This window comes from Stegodyphus dumicola, chromosome 6 (genome assembly GCF_044657685.1).
Source record: "Stegodyphus dumicola isolate Sdum_Otavi_A_Nest chromosome 6, ASM4465768v1".
Lineage (NCBI taxonomy): Eukaryota > Metazoa > Arthropoda > Arachnida > Araneae > Eresidae > Stegodyphus > Stegodyphus dumicola.
This window is the reverse complement of record NC_140773.1, coordinates 195907105-195922435: the sequence shown is the minus strand read 5'-3', so window position 1 is coordinate 195922435 and position 15331 is coordinate 195907105. Positions and strand designations below refer to the sequence as shown.

Sequence of the window (15331 nt, the reverse complement as noted above, 5' to 3'; positions counted from 1 at the left end):
AACCAGGAGAAATGACGGCAACTATAACCCGGCTCTAAAACGGAAGATCTACTCCTCCGACAGGACTCTCCGCAGCAAATGTCGCCGAACTGCGGAAAGGCCATCAGCGGCGGAGGAAAAGTTACAAGGAAAATTTGAACGGCCAGCAAGGAGGTCCAAGCAGGAACACGAAAGAAGTTTCCCGGTTCCGCCAAGACCAGCTGCCATCAAACGACCAAGACCACAGGCAGAAGCGAAAAAGAAGGTATTCAAGGGTGACCGAACTGGAGAAAAAAGAAAGCATCTAGAGGAAGGCACTGAAGGGCGAGCCCGTACAAGAAGGAGGATAAATCAAACAACAATCTGCACTACCTTTCAGGACTGGGCCCAGAAAAGAATGTCCGAATATCACAAAGATAAGTAAAATTTTATGTTACTTTGCAAACATTAAGTTAATCTTTCATTCTTACTGCAAGTGGCAGATTTCAAGAAGTTTTACCTCATGCGAGGTTTACCTTTATCGCCAAAAGGGCGAGAAATGAGTTGTTACCGATTTTGGTATTATGTTTTTCAATTACTCGCGCGTAAAACTAAAGTTGATGTATAATAGCGTTGTGTAAAGACTTAAATATTGTAAAAAGTTATTGTATAAATTTTATTTAAAACATTCTAGCAAGAAAGAAGTTTAGTCTGAAAGACTTTTTGAAATGTATTATTTCAATGTAGAAAGAATTGGCACTTGCTTTGAAAAGAATAGAAGTTAACAATGTACTACTAATGTATGTTTTCAAATGTGTAAAATTAACGGCATGTTGATATGTTCTTATATACAATGTGAACTGTTATTTTAAATGTTAAGAAATACCGTGACATGGTAAAAGTGAATGTTAAAATTTTTTTTTTATTCGTGTGACTGTAAAAAGACTAAATCATGGTGAATATGTGTTAAAGGTTGAATGATGTAGTTAGGCTCTCTGACGCTACACTTCAGAGTTAGACACTTTCAGAATAGTACCTCAGGGTTTAGAGTTGGAATTAGGGTGTGTTACGAGGTCTTGGCATGTTGAATTTTAACACGTTAGTGTTTTAATTGTAGGAGGAAGTGTGGAACACGTAGACAGAAACACATTCGTGTTTGGTGTTCTTTTACAACACATGTCAGAGAGCACGGGGAGAGATAATTAAAATAGTCATGAATGAAATAAGAATGTTAAGAGAAATATAATTATACATGTTACTTGCCATTTCATTGTGTAACATTTCATTAAACTAGTTTTCCTTCCAGATCTCTGGAAGGAACCAGATTTGAATAAAAGCTCCTGTTTAGATGCAGTACAGATGAAAAAAATTGTGTGTCCTGGGAGCTGCTATTGTAAAAACAAATTTCTTTCTTTTAAATTTCTAGTTTCTAGCGAAAAATGTTTGTAAAAGATTGGCCTCACGTTAGATTCTAGAGCTAAACGTTTTCAACAAGGTCGTTTTAGACCTCAGTTTCAAACTAATTAACTCTGGCGGGAAGTATGTAAGGATCTTAAGTTTTACTAACGTTTATTTTATTTTAAATCTTTACTATCACTTCTTATTTTCTACTTCCGGCCAGAATTATAAGCGTTAATGTATTTATGCAAAGTTTGTCTGGCGAACGCCAAGTATTTAAGTTGTGGCTTTTTGCCAAGCGAGAGAGAGGAAGCAGTTAGTCGAAGCAGGCCGCTTACCTTAGAAGTTTTACTCAGTTGCTGGTTGCCTTCCAGGCCAGAGGTTTTAATCCTCTTGATAATTTTTAAACGTATTGCAGTGTTCACAGTTCTCTGTACTACATACGGCTTCCTGTTAATATAAGGCCAATCTTCCACGTGTATTATTTTAAAGTTAAATTAGAGTTTAGTTCTACTTTTATATTTTTACGTTAGACCCCAAGTATCGGGTCTGTGTATTCCGAAGTACGGAAGTTATTGTAAATAGAGAAAAATAAAGGGTTTTGTATACCCTTCTTGTGTATCCTGTCTACTTCCCACAGTTTTGAACATAGCTTTAGTAAGCTCTCTGTTCCGAGTAAGGTCCTTGCATGTTCCCGAAAAGGTTAGAAGGAACATTGACCCTGATATCCGGACAGAGTAAGGCTCGGCAGGGACCGTGCTGGTACTGCCTTGTCTGTCCTTGCTGTGCGGGATCGCAACATGGTAGATTGTTTTTTGTGCCGGGCGGCATTTAATCTGAAAGGCCTCGAAGCCAGGACGGAGTTGCCCTGTCACTACGAGTTAGCCAAGCGGATGAGGGGTTTGTCGTCCCGTGCCGTAGTGCTATTGCGTGCCCCACTGCCAGGATTTCGCCTTATTTGGTTTTCCTCTGTTAATTCCTTCCAGACACGCATCGCAGTTGTGGCATTACGCTGCGTGCGGACTGCGACTGCTCGATACGAAAGTCCACCCTCTCGCATACCGACGATGCGGCCTCGTTCCAACTGCGCTAGTTGCTAGTATGGCACACTCCGCTGTTGACGAGGCATATTGACCACTAATTAAACTTTCCCCGCAGACAGAGGACTATAAACAGATTTCAACACAACTTTACATAGAACAAAGCGGCCATTTCTCATTACAGCATGAGCAATCTCTTCGTAATCTTAATAATTTGCACATCTTATCTCACTCTACATTTCCTGCAAGTTTGGTTCACTTTGCCTCATTCATTCATGCTGTTGCAATTCCTACAAACATTTAGTGTGCTAAGTTTGTTTTTACAGAAGCTGTTCGCATATGTTTCCTCGGCGCGTATTCGAGAGGTCCAAGGTTCGAGTTCCGACGAGGGCATTGCTCATTTTTCATCTCTCCTGCTTCGAAATAACCTAATGACTCTACGTGGCCTCTGCCTAGAATTTTTTTGACTGTAACTATATTTTTGAAAGAAATTACTATCGTCCCCTGCTTGACAATTTTCTTTTCATGCAAAATGGCGCTTATAAAGAAGGCTATGTTTGTCCTCTTTTCGAAGAAAATTATACTTATCTACTAACAAAAAAACTTTGTAAAGGGCATGGTTTTCGGATACCTAAAGCTAGGACAGGTAATGTTATCAACAAGAAAGGAGGGGGAAAAAACACGTCAAAATTTTGCTTCAAGTGGAAAAAAAAGTTCTAAATCAATATCGAAGGAAAAAACGGAATGTTTCGAATGTTGCAAAGGTAAGATGGTAAAGAAAAAAGTCCGCCAATTCAAAGAACAGCTACAAAATCATTGAAATACTTAGATTCAACTGTAAACAAAGTGATTAATGCTGATTTGAATCTTAAAAATGGCGAAAAAATATAATGTGCATCATCTTTCTCCACGACATATGGCTGAACGCAAAACACGCTGCAAAATTCTTTGTGAGAAAAATTTATCCGGACAAAAATGGAAAAATGTTGTCACAATAGATGAATCGTGGATTTACTTAAATGACTGCAACAAAATGAGATCTATTTATTATCACCAAAGAGAGAAAAAAATTTTTAAACATGGCTCAAAGAATCTGAAGAAAGTTTTCCAAAGAGATTTATGATTGATTGTTGCTGGTTTTTCATATAACGAAAAATTAAAAATAAAGATAGTGGAAGAAAATGTTAAGATCAACTCCACATGCTATCAAAAAATATTTTATACCCAATTTTAAAATATGAAATACCTTTTCTTTACGTACAGTGTGATCAATCAGTAGAACAGCATCAAGTGTGTGTGTGTGTGATTATGGCAAAGCCTCAAGGGCTATCTGCCTAAGGGAAGGGATGCCTTCGTGGAGGACTTTCTAAGGGAAACTGGCTCGTATACACGTTACACATGGGGAAAAACCACGAAACGCCCATGCAGCCAGCCCGTTCACGGGATTCGAACCTCAGACCGAACTACCAGTGTTCAGCGACTTTACCGCTCGGCCGCTGGTGGGCCCCAGAACAGCATCAAGACAAAGGAGGTAACGACGCATAAAACTCTACTGTTCAATTTCTTAGCAATGAACAACTTAGTAATAATAATTGTTACTAATTTAAAAACCATAAAGCTGTAAGTAATTTCATACAATAATCAGCTGATTGTATAGAAATATACTGAAAAATGCCGGACTATAATATTTATTTACCGATTAATTTCATGTAATAATTTGCTGATTATACTGATAGTTGTTGAAATATAATATTATTAGTTTAGTTGACAGAATTAGTTAATGAACAAAGCAGAATGCAAAGAATATGTTAGACGGTTAAAAGCAGTGTTACAATTACACAAATGAATTCGAAAAAAAATGATAATAATATTAATAATAATAATAAAATTACGCTTGCTAAAAAGTTTAAAATTCAAAGTATTCGCTGATTATACTTTAAATTTCACAGCAACTGGAAAGACATGTATACCTATTTGTGGCATAGTTAGATTTATAGTCACATTTTCTGAAAACCTGTTCGGTGCCAAAGGATTATTTTATTATGCAAGAGAAGGGTAAGGAAGCCGCCCAAACGAGATGATGATTAGCGACGCTAACTCGAGTATCGAAAGGCTATGGTTCGCATCCCGGAGAAGGCATGGATGTTTGTAAATGTATAGTGTTTGCGCGGCATGGGGGCACTCTAAGTATGCGGCGAGCCGAAAGTCCTCTCCATAGGTTGAAGGTAAGGGAAGAGGGGTGGGAGATCCTCAAACCAGTCCCAAATGAGTAAAACTCGTATTTTGAAAATGAGTACGTGCTTTAACGAAACTTACCACGCAAACTGCAAATTAACTAAGTAAGATGAATATTACTGGCTTTCAAATTTTAATGGTGACATGTACATTTAGAAGACCATATTAAGAAGGTTTCCAAAGCACAAAGATTAGAAATATCTTAGGCGATAACACTTAATGCTAGGGAAATACTGCTGATGGTGTATTTTTAAAGTTCCAAAAAGAGTCCACGACAGAAAATCTCACAGAAAACATTTCATATCAACTACAGTAATATCCCAGAGCAACGGGAAATGAAAAAAAAAAAAAAAAGTGATATACTACACTCGAGGAAACGCAAAAACTGTCAAAATACCCAATCATCACTTAAGTAACAAAGTAATTATATTAAATTTATTTAAACAAATAATATTGTGCTCACTGTATTATTTTTTAAAAAGTGTAAAATTTAGATTCATAATTCTTTTCACTCGAAATTATCGAATGACATATTGAAAAATGATGTATATAAATGAAGGAAAAATAAAGATCTTCAAAGGTTTTACTGGTCTTAAAGATGGTCTCTTTCTTTTCACGCGCAAAACTTTCCTCTCTTATTATAAAGGGAGTTACGTTATTTTATTTATGTTTCTAGAAAACACAGATAGATGGCGCTACCTGCAATACCTATTTTTTATAGAAATTAATTCAGGCAAAGAAAGAGGTAAATAAAAGCGAAATATTAACGAAGCGTAATCTCCTTTATAAAGAGGGGGATACTGGACATTATTTAAAAATATAATTGAACTATTAAAAAGTATAATCCCGTACAGTTCAAAGTGAAATGCAGAAAAGTTGTGATTTGAAAACAGAATTGTTTGCTCTATAATTTGCTATATTACGTTTTTTCTGATTTGAATTAAAATAGCACACTGAATAACGATTATTGGAGGAGTTAAAATAACAAGAATTATAATAATATTCATAAATTTTCAGGATTCGTTTCGAAGGTTTAGATATAAAACCTTCCAAACTCCTGCAAATTTCTAAATATAACATTAATTCTTATTGCTGTAATTTCCTACAATAATAACAACTTTTCGATTTAATGTAAGATGAAACGTGATTCCCCCCCCCCTCCCAGTACCAACATAGCAGACATGAAAGGTGCTCAGACGTAGCAGAAAAATACCAAAGAGATATAAAAATGCCAAAGAGACGCAATAAAATGCTAAAAAAAAGAGTAGTTACGAGCATAATTTGAACAACAGAGAATGTTTGAGGTAAAAATAAATCTTCGAAATTTTGCAATACTAATTCCTCTTTTATCAAATCATTAACGTTTGTGCTCTGCGTTCTCCAACTTTCAGAGTAGGGCACTTAAAAATCCTTTCTCTTTTCCACTATAAAGAACTTAATGTATCCTTATTGATTGCTATTGAGATATACATAGAGTTTACACATTCTTAGAACGATTTCGGGATCGTTTAATCAATGTTTCACTTGTAAAGAGCATTATTTAAAATGTTCGATCTGATGGATTTTTTTTTTCCTGGATCATGATTTCCATGATAGAAAGGCTTTTCGTAAAATTTCCAGGGCTATTGATTGCCATTCTTCTTCCACTACTTTCCAGAGTCTATTAATATTAGTGGGTTTTCCCTTAGAAAAAGCTTTTTCAAGAGACCGAAGGCATAATAATTCCATAGGAGAAACATCAGGGAACCTCGCAGGAATGCGTTGAAAAGGTTAAATGCAATATCTGTATCAGCCTTAATTTTTTCAAGGATTGTAGTGCTACTTTTCGAAGCATGACTTGTTGCTTTGTCTCGATGAAATTTCACTCTTTGAGAGCCTTTGAGATAAAGAAATGGAATTTCTTCTGTAAATATCGGACGTAAAACTTTCTCTTGATAGTATGTTGAGTTGATTTTAACATTACTTACATTTTTACTTTAGTTTTCGTTCCACGTTGAAGGAATGACTGATAGTTTTATCTTACTTATTTATAATATTGCTTATTTTTTCCTTGGAAAATTTAATACCATGCGTTTCACACCATTTTTGAATTACAATATAGGAATATTTCTCTTCGGAAAGCGCAAAAACATATGCTTAAGTCCACAGCTTGTTTACATGCGTCACTTTGAAAGAAGAATAAATTTAAAAATAGCAGACGATGTTTCTCATTTCATATAATAAGCCATTGCCAAAAGTTTTTATTCCAAAACGCTTTTTTAAAATTCTTCATCGAAATCGTCCTAAAATGTGTAAACACCTGGTTAGTATATTAATGCACTCTGTTGAATTAACGGGTTCAATTCCTATTGATGGCATAAAGAATTTTTCAGTTACCTTCGAGTTCTAACTCTTAATTCTTTGAAACACCAATCATGAGTTTTACTACTTTTTAAAGTCGATGTTGTTACAACAAGGTCGAATTTTAAAAAGAACACAGAAGACATGAAAGAAAGCAATGAAATATGCGATATCCTTGTCGGAGTATAAGGAATTTGGAATTTTTGGACGCACTGAGCTATTTTTAAGTCAACAAGACAATCATTCTGAGGGAAATATGCAGTAGATAAAGAAAGCAAAGGAAGAAGAAGATGAGATCATGTACGAAAAACTAGCCGATGGGAAGTTTCAAATACATTTATAGACAACACAAATCCAAGTGTTCGAAAATAAGTAAAATATCATCTGAGAGGGTGAAGAACACGATATGGAAAACTGAAAATCATAATTGCTAATCATGTATGAACTAGATGATATAATATTGACTAAAGAACGCGAATATTAAACGAATCGGAAAATAAATTAAAACGTTGGAAATATTTAAATTTCTGAGACTAGCAACAATTACATACAGGTCCACTCCAGAATCTTTTCCGAAGCCTAGAAATAACGCTAGTCGAAGCATTATTGCGAAGCTTCGAAAAACTCAGAAATAGTTATCTGTACATGTTGGGATATATGTCACTGAACACGCCCAGCACATTTTGATGATTCTGTCATGCATGATAATCTTTGACTGATTCGTCCGGTCCATAAAAAGATTAAAAGGGACAGCATTCATAATGATGCCTCGCACCTTTACGCCGAATATTTTTTTATAAGATTATAATTTTTATGAAATTTTCTGAAGAATGTTTCGATTGAAAAGGGCTAACACACCTTTTAGCAGACTAGTTTCTGACTGGGAAAAATTAGTCTTCAGAAGGGTTCTAGTACCTTTATACTCAAGCTCAAGTATATAAGGAAAATTTCTATTTATTTTGCTAACAAGAGTAGCAAAATAAAACCTTATACCTTAAAATAATGATGCTCTGGTATAAAATCTCGCCAGCGGAAGAGCGTGAAAGTTGCTGAACACTGGTAGTTCGGTCCGGGGTTCGTATCCCGGTGACGGGCTAGCTGCATGAGTGACGGGCTGGCTGCACGAATTTCATAGTCGTGTACTAGTCTCAGAGTGGTTGCACTTTTATAACAGGTCACTATTATCAAAGGTCCTATTATAGGGTACCAGTTTTCGGCGTTATCAGTCTGTTTTAATGCAGTAGTTCCATGTATGAGTATTGATGTCACTCTTAACTTACGGTCATGATTATAACACTCTTTTTTTTTTTTTTTTTTTTTTCAAATTTTAAAGGATGTAAATTTCTTCTTTTCGTAATTTCATTCTCAATTTTGATTACTGAGTTCGCATTGTGATAAAATAACGGTATGTAGAGCCATCAAATTTTGAATAACGTAATCCTCCTCTGAATATCGGCATCTGTAAACCCAAATTTGGAATTTCTCTTATTGTCGATTTCATATTTTGTAGCATTTTAACAAATTTTTGATTAAGAAACTCAACGATTTCAAGGCGAGCAGTGACAACGTTATACAGAAGAGGAACAAAAAAAAAAAAAAAAAAAAAAAAAAATAGCATTTTTATCTCCAGCGTGCGAGACTGTGTATCAGAAATTAAACGTGTGCTCATTTTAAAATTATTTTGCGATATTACTGTTGAATTGAATTTTATGGTTTAATTGCAAAGAACATGATATTTAATAAATAAAGGTAACACAGAAAACGCCCCTTGGACGTAATTCTGAAAGCTCTCAGATTTTTAGTCCAAAGGGATTTGAATCCCGAAGGACTATTAGTTTCGTTTTGGCATTTTGCGTCGGACTCATAAATGTCGGTTCACTTTTCAAACTGTTGCCACAAAATGTTAGAGTCCTGCATTATATTTGAGAAATTAAATAATGAAAAATCTGCGTAAATGTATGTATATTTCTCGTATTGTGATAAAACAACGGTACATAGAGTCATCGAATTTTGAATAACGTAATCCTCCAACGAATATGAGCATGTGGAAGACCAAATTTGAAATTTGAAATTTGTTTTATGATCGATTTCCTATTTTTTAAAACTTTGACGAATTTTTGATTAACAAACTCAAGGATTTCAAAGCGAGCAATGGCAACGTTGTGCAGAAAAAACATTTTTATCTCCAGCGCGTGAGTCTCTGTATCGGAAATTCTAAAGATATGCTCGTTTTAAAACTATTTTGCGATATTGCTGTTGCACTGGATCTTATGTTTTAAGTGCGAGGAACATGATATTTAATAAAGAAAGGTAACACACAAAATGTTAAAAAACGCCCCTTTGGACGTAATTTAAAATCTGAAACATTTCAGATTTTGTTTTTTATTTTATTACTTTTTTAATTTAATATTTTTCTTTTCTTATTATAATTATTATTTATAATTTTTCCCCATTTGCAGTGCTATTGTAAAGTTACTTATTTATTTTGTTAGTGCTATAACTTACTTGTGTAAGTATATTGTGGTTACTTACACAACGAGGCACACGTGAACCACATGTGTTCAAATGAAAATTTTCATTTCAAAGTTATTAGAATAGTCTGCGTACATTTTAGATATCTATTCTGGGTTCTTAAACAAAAACTTCCGGTACATGACGTAGAACAAGAACAGCCATAATTCTGCTTCTAACTTTCGGAGAGACAAAATGAAAGTAATTTTGGGAAGCATAATGTATAAGATTTAAAACGAATTAATTAAAAAATTTTCCAAAAGTTTCGTCAAAATTGAGTATTATAACGTAGTTGAATACCTTAAACTCCTTAGTTGTCAACTAGTTTAAATTAATAATTGCGAGCTCACCAGCCATCATATCTATAAATAGAAAGCTTCCGATAAATTATAAAATAACAACTGCAACAAAATTTTCATATTCGCCTTCATTATTGCCATGATTTCCAAGAGCGAGAATCATTCTCACAGTAGTCCTAAAAATGTAGCTGCTGCTAAAGCTCCTTCGACATGCATTTTAGTTTACTCTGAATTCATTCACTGTATGTGCTATCGTTTATAAGTACAACAAATGGAAACTGAAGCTGCCAATTTCACTGCTTTCTTCAACAGAAACGCGGGAATCCCGGATTAGACCCATTACAGTGGTCAGAGTAGGAGTGTTAAGACTGTCATATTAAAGAATTATATGGAAACATTTTATTGTTATGTAAATATCCAACAAAGAACGTCAAGAACTTTGACAACTCTGTCTCGCGTTCGTCTCCCTTTGTACCATTCGGATTATATCCCTGGAGTAAAATGGGGGCTATCGTCAGGGAAACTTTATTCTTCGTGCTTTGTTACTGAAGATGAGGGGAACATCCTGAATGGGGAGTTTCTTCTAAACAAGTTCAAACTCTATTTCCGAAATGGCGCCCTTGTGCCATGCAAGAATGAAGTACCAAAAAAGCCAGCAAGACTAGGCCTCAGGTAAAAACCTGGCGACATCTACGTCTTCGGGGTAAGGCCGGTTTCTTTTGTAGGCCCTATTGAAGAGAAGAGATCGTAAATCAACACCTTCCAGCGCTCTTGGGAATAAGAGAGGGATAGTTCAGGGGTAACAGACGACATTCCTAATTATGATGTCCCATGCGCTGACAGAAGACATGGTTTGCTGTCACTGGAATTGGGATCCGCCTTTGGTTTACGGTCATGACATTGATGCGTGTTAGATGAGACACTGAGTGACACGAGGCATATGATAACAGAGTTTTGCTGCTGAATTTATTAACCGTGGAGTTTATTACTTAGCTTCAATGATCTAGAGTAAATTAGTAATTAGATTCTTTTGATGTTAGTTCAAAGATATGTTAGAATACTCAATGCTTCTTATAATATTGTAGATGGAGCAGAAATAAAACTCGCTTTATAAGCCACCAACATTATACTGAATGTAAAGGATTCGCTAATAAAATTTTTGAATATTATGAGTCTTCTCATGGAGACCATCCTCTATGAGAAGCATTTCTGAAAGTGGCAAATATTTTTGAGAACATAAATAAATATCGATATTCAAAATTCCCTCTCTAAAACAATCATTTCTACAGAATCATCTTGAAACGTCGGCGGTCATCTTACACAGCTTCGAGTGCACTTACATGTTAAGGATGAAAATTCCATTAACCAATTTTAGTGTTATTAGGTTCTGTATGTGCTCACTTTGTAGAGATCATTAACTTTCTCAGTGTGGGATATGTAAAAAATCTATTATATCTTCGCCGAGACTCGAATCACGGATCTTCTAATTACGAGTTGGACGTACTTGTAACTCAATAGCAATACGGTGAAATCCAATAATTCCTTACATTTTCCCTCACTTAAAGAAGGAGTAGGGAAAAGCATGAAACCCTGTCGATCAAATCATGTGGTGACGAATCATCGTTCACTGCATTTGATTTTGGGCGCCACTGTAAAAACAGCTTTGTCGAAATCGAAACACCTGATAAATTAATTGTGCCCTTAGTGGAATCCAAATCCGAATCATTATCTTCCAGCTGCGAGCTGGACGTGCTTGGACATCGAGAGCACGCCCGAAGGAACGCGATAATCTCTTACAAGTCTATAAAATTTGAACAAATTGAGTTGAGACGAACTTAAGGATAATTTGTTAGTAACATTTACTAAACGTTACGCTATAAATCTCAGCAGATACATACGGCAATATTTTGTGCTTCATATTTAACACCCAGTCCCCATCAAAAATACATACTAGAAATTTTTATATTTCAGTTTTAACACATACCGGGGTCTTCAGAAAATAATCATCGCTATATGCTATTATTTCTGTTGTAATGCAAATAAAATAATGTCCACGGAAGTTATAATCATCCACATGCAATTTATATGAGTTATAGCCGCAAACATCAGTCTATAACATCTTGTTTCTTTAATGCCCATTTTATGTTATTTTCTTGACATTTTGTTGCTGATTTGGCATTTTTCTCTTATTAAATAGTTATTCAGAGTTTCTTATTTAATTTCTTTATGATTTAATGAAAAGGAATACAGTTGGGAAGTTATGTCATTTATCATACACGGTATTTATAAATGATAGGAACATATTTCATGACTTTTACATAAAGATGAAGGCAGATATCAGAATTTTTTCCGAAAAAAATGTACATAATTTTTTACACAACATTACCTCGCAAATATTTAGTGAATAAGTTTTCCTATATCACATCAGTTCGAAATATTCACCATGTCACACCATGTGCGAAAATGTTCGCCTGAATTCGATTCGATATCGATTTGCCGATTTACATACAACTTATGCAAAATTTAAGTATAAATATTTGAAAAGCTTTTCGGTAAGGTTCCATTTGTAGTGTTAACACAGCATGTGGTGAATAGAGATTTTTTTTTTTTTTTTTTTTTTTCTGCCTAGCTAGCTACTACTTGTTATATATGTTTTATAAATAGCATAGTCACAGCAGTAATTACAAGGGATTTCCAATTTCATACGTTTCCTTTTCATCCTGAGATCAAAATTGTGGCGTTTCATCCGCTGTTCTTTCTTATACCTTTTATCAGTAACTCTTCCTGACAAAATCTTTTCCGTTTCATCCGTTGCTCTCCTCCATCCTCCTCATCAGTGCCCACTACTGAGGATCTCCTCTTCAAGTCGTTGTTGAGAGGATTATTTGTTGAGACATTCAACATTACGTGATCAATTCCAAATGGCTTGTTATGTTTAACCAATTTAATGAATACACCAATTGCTGTGAAGTAATTTTAGAACCATGCAAAAACATGAAATGCGGTACTGTTTTCAATCATATAGGATAATTTTGAATTTATCTCTTGATATTTTCGTTCATAATGGTTTAAAACGTGATCACGAGTTTATCGAAACCTAAATTTAATGAAACCAGACGAGATCATTCAGCTGTAATATTCAAAGACAAACCATATGCATTAAAAAGTGACAATAAACGTTGGATTTGCCGAGAAATTCACTGCAATGGAATTTTATTGACAAATTTTGAAGGCTATGTATTACAAGAAGGAAACTATATTCCTAACATAGCTTAAGTTCGAGATAGAAAAATAGATCACAAAGTGGGGTGGGAAAAGACGAATTTACTCTTTCAGCAAATTTATAACGATACTGTAGCAGCAGAACGATACTTCGCACTGGATTTTCTTACAGAAATCTCTAAATATATCTGTGAAATTATCGCTGTACAGACACCGGCATTATGAAAAAGGCTTATCTTCCATAGCAGGGACCCGAGATGATATAATTTTGACAAAAAAATGCAAACAAAATTTCTTAATTATTAAATATTGTACCTGTGATATATATATATATATATGTAATGTTTTCAGTTATTCCATCACATCGTGGGCGAATGGTGAGGCTATTTCATTACACGTTCTGGCAGATGGTTGACGAAGCTGGGATGACTGAAGTACGGAGAAAAATGACGACTCAGGACTTTTCACTTTTAACAGCAAGCATATCTTTATTTTAATTTATAGCAGATGACATTTTCCAGATGAAGTTAATCAAATAACTTATTCAGTATTTGAACTATTAGATACGACTGACTTTAAACTTTAATACGTCATAACGTTCTAACAAAGAAAGAGGAGCATAGCGGAAGCGTTAGCAGGACGAAGGCGAGAAGGCATCTGCATTAAAACGTTACATAAGATAGAAAAGTCTGGAACCTGTGAGAAGAGATGAATTTAGGGGCAGATTACCAAATTTAGAATGTTAATTTTGAGGTCGTCAATTTTTTTTTTTTGAAACAACTATCATATTTTGTTATATCTTACATATTTTGAATACGAATTTTATAATTATTCTAAAAATAAAGATGTTAAAAATAAGTGAAATTAGTATAGATAAGTAATATGAAATTATGGTTAATGCATGTTAAAATTTATGGGTTATTGTGTGTTAAGTATAGTATGCTGAGGGTGTACTGGTTCCTTCAACAGAGGCCTGTAATTACCTCTGTACAGTTGTTCCTTTTACCCTCTTCATGCAAGATAATGTTGGAGGCTCTCATTTTATGAATGCATGTAAATTTTTTATATTATTATTATTATTATTATTATTATATTATTATGGAATGTGTTAATGCAGTTCTCAAAGGCCAGTTACCTTAATGCAAGGAACGGAGGCCTTTTCAAGTAACTGCCTAGGCACCCTGGGCCACCAGTGCAGAGAACACACTGGTTAGCTCAAGAGGACAGCCCTATTGATGGATATGTTTGTTTAGAAGTATTGCGAGGCTTCCAGTTTGGTAAAATCAGGAATTGTAAATGAAAGATGATAACGGTGAAACCATAAATTCTAAAAATCTTAATCCTATTATTTATGATGTTAAATTATAATTTATCAGTATGGAAATAAGTATCATAAATATTTATGTGCATTACATTTAATTATAAGAATTGATTATGTAAAAGTTTATTTTGTGATATGCTGTAATAACAAGAACCTTCCCTGAAGAATTATGATTATATGAACTCTCAAACAAAAAGACTTTTGGACTGAAATGCTGAAAAATTCAATAGGACTCTAAAAATGAAAAATTTATTTTAAAAAAATTGATATTTATAAATTATACTTTACAGGACAAAAATTTTATGATTTATTTATTTTTATTTTTATTTTTATTTTATTTTATTTTATTTTATTTTATTTTTTTATTTTTTTATTTTTTTTTTTTTTTTTTTGCATTTGCTAGTGTTTTAACTCTTTCTCCTAAAAAGGCTTCTTTGTCGCTACGCCTTTTTCTTTTGAAGGGGGGAATATGTAAGATAAAAATATATGAATCAAAATTATAGATTAAACTATAAACATTAATTTTTCCTCTCTATTCTAAAATCGTAATAACTTCTTTGCATAGCGTCATTTCTAGATCACTCTATGATCGGCGCAGCTCTGATGACGTAATCATTGGGAACTGAAACTGTCCTTGTAAACCAAAACTTTTCTCTTCGCGTGCCTCCATCTTGCATAACTACGCACTTCAGCTTTTGCTCTCTACTGTGCTAAGATGTAATTTCGCTGGCTTGCTTTCTATCCCAACAATATCAAAAATGTAAATCTTCTGTGGAAAGGCACGACTAGAGTGCCAAGTGATTGTGGCCACAAATATCAATTGGAAATAAAAATGGAATTAAAACTGCCTCGACTGCCAAGTTCTTTAAATACTACGCAATCAAAATTATTCTTCAATATGGATCTAAGCACGCATCTACAGTGTTCTTTCTTTTCCTTTGCTCTTATTATGACTTATGACATATATATATATAAACGTAATACACCGCAAAAGTGAGGATAAGTTA

General features: G+C 34.3%; 1 protein-coding gene across 4 annotated transcripts in view; it reads right to left on the bottom strand.

Moving 5' to 3' along the window:
* LOC118195824 (protein Wnt-5b-like) overlaps positions 1-15331 on the bottom strand; it is a 995694-nt gene that overhangs the window by 28880 nt on the left and 951483 nt on the right. The window lies entirely within an intron of this gene.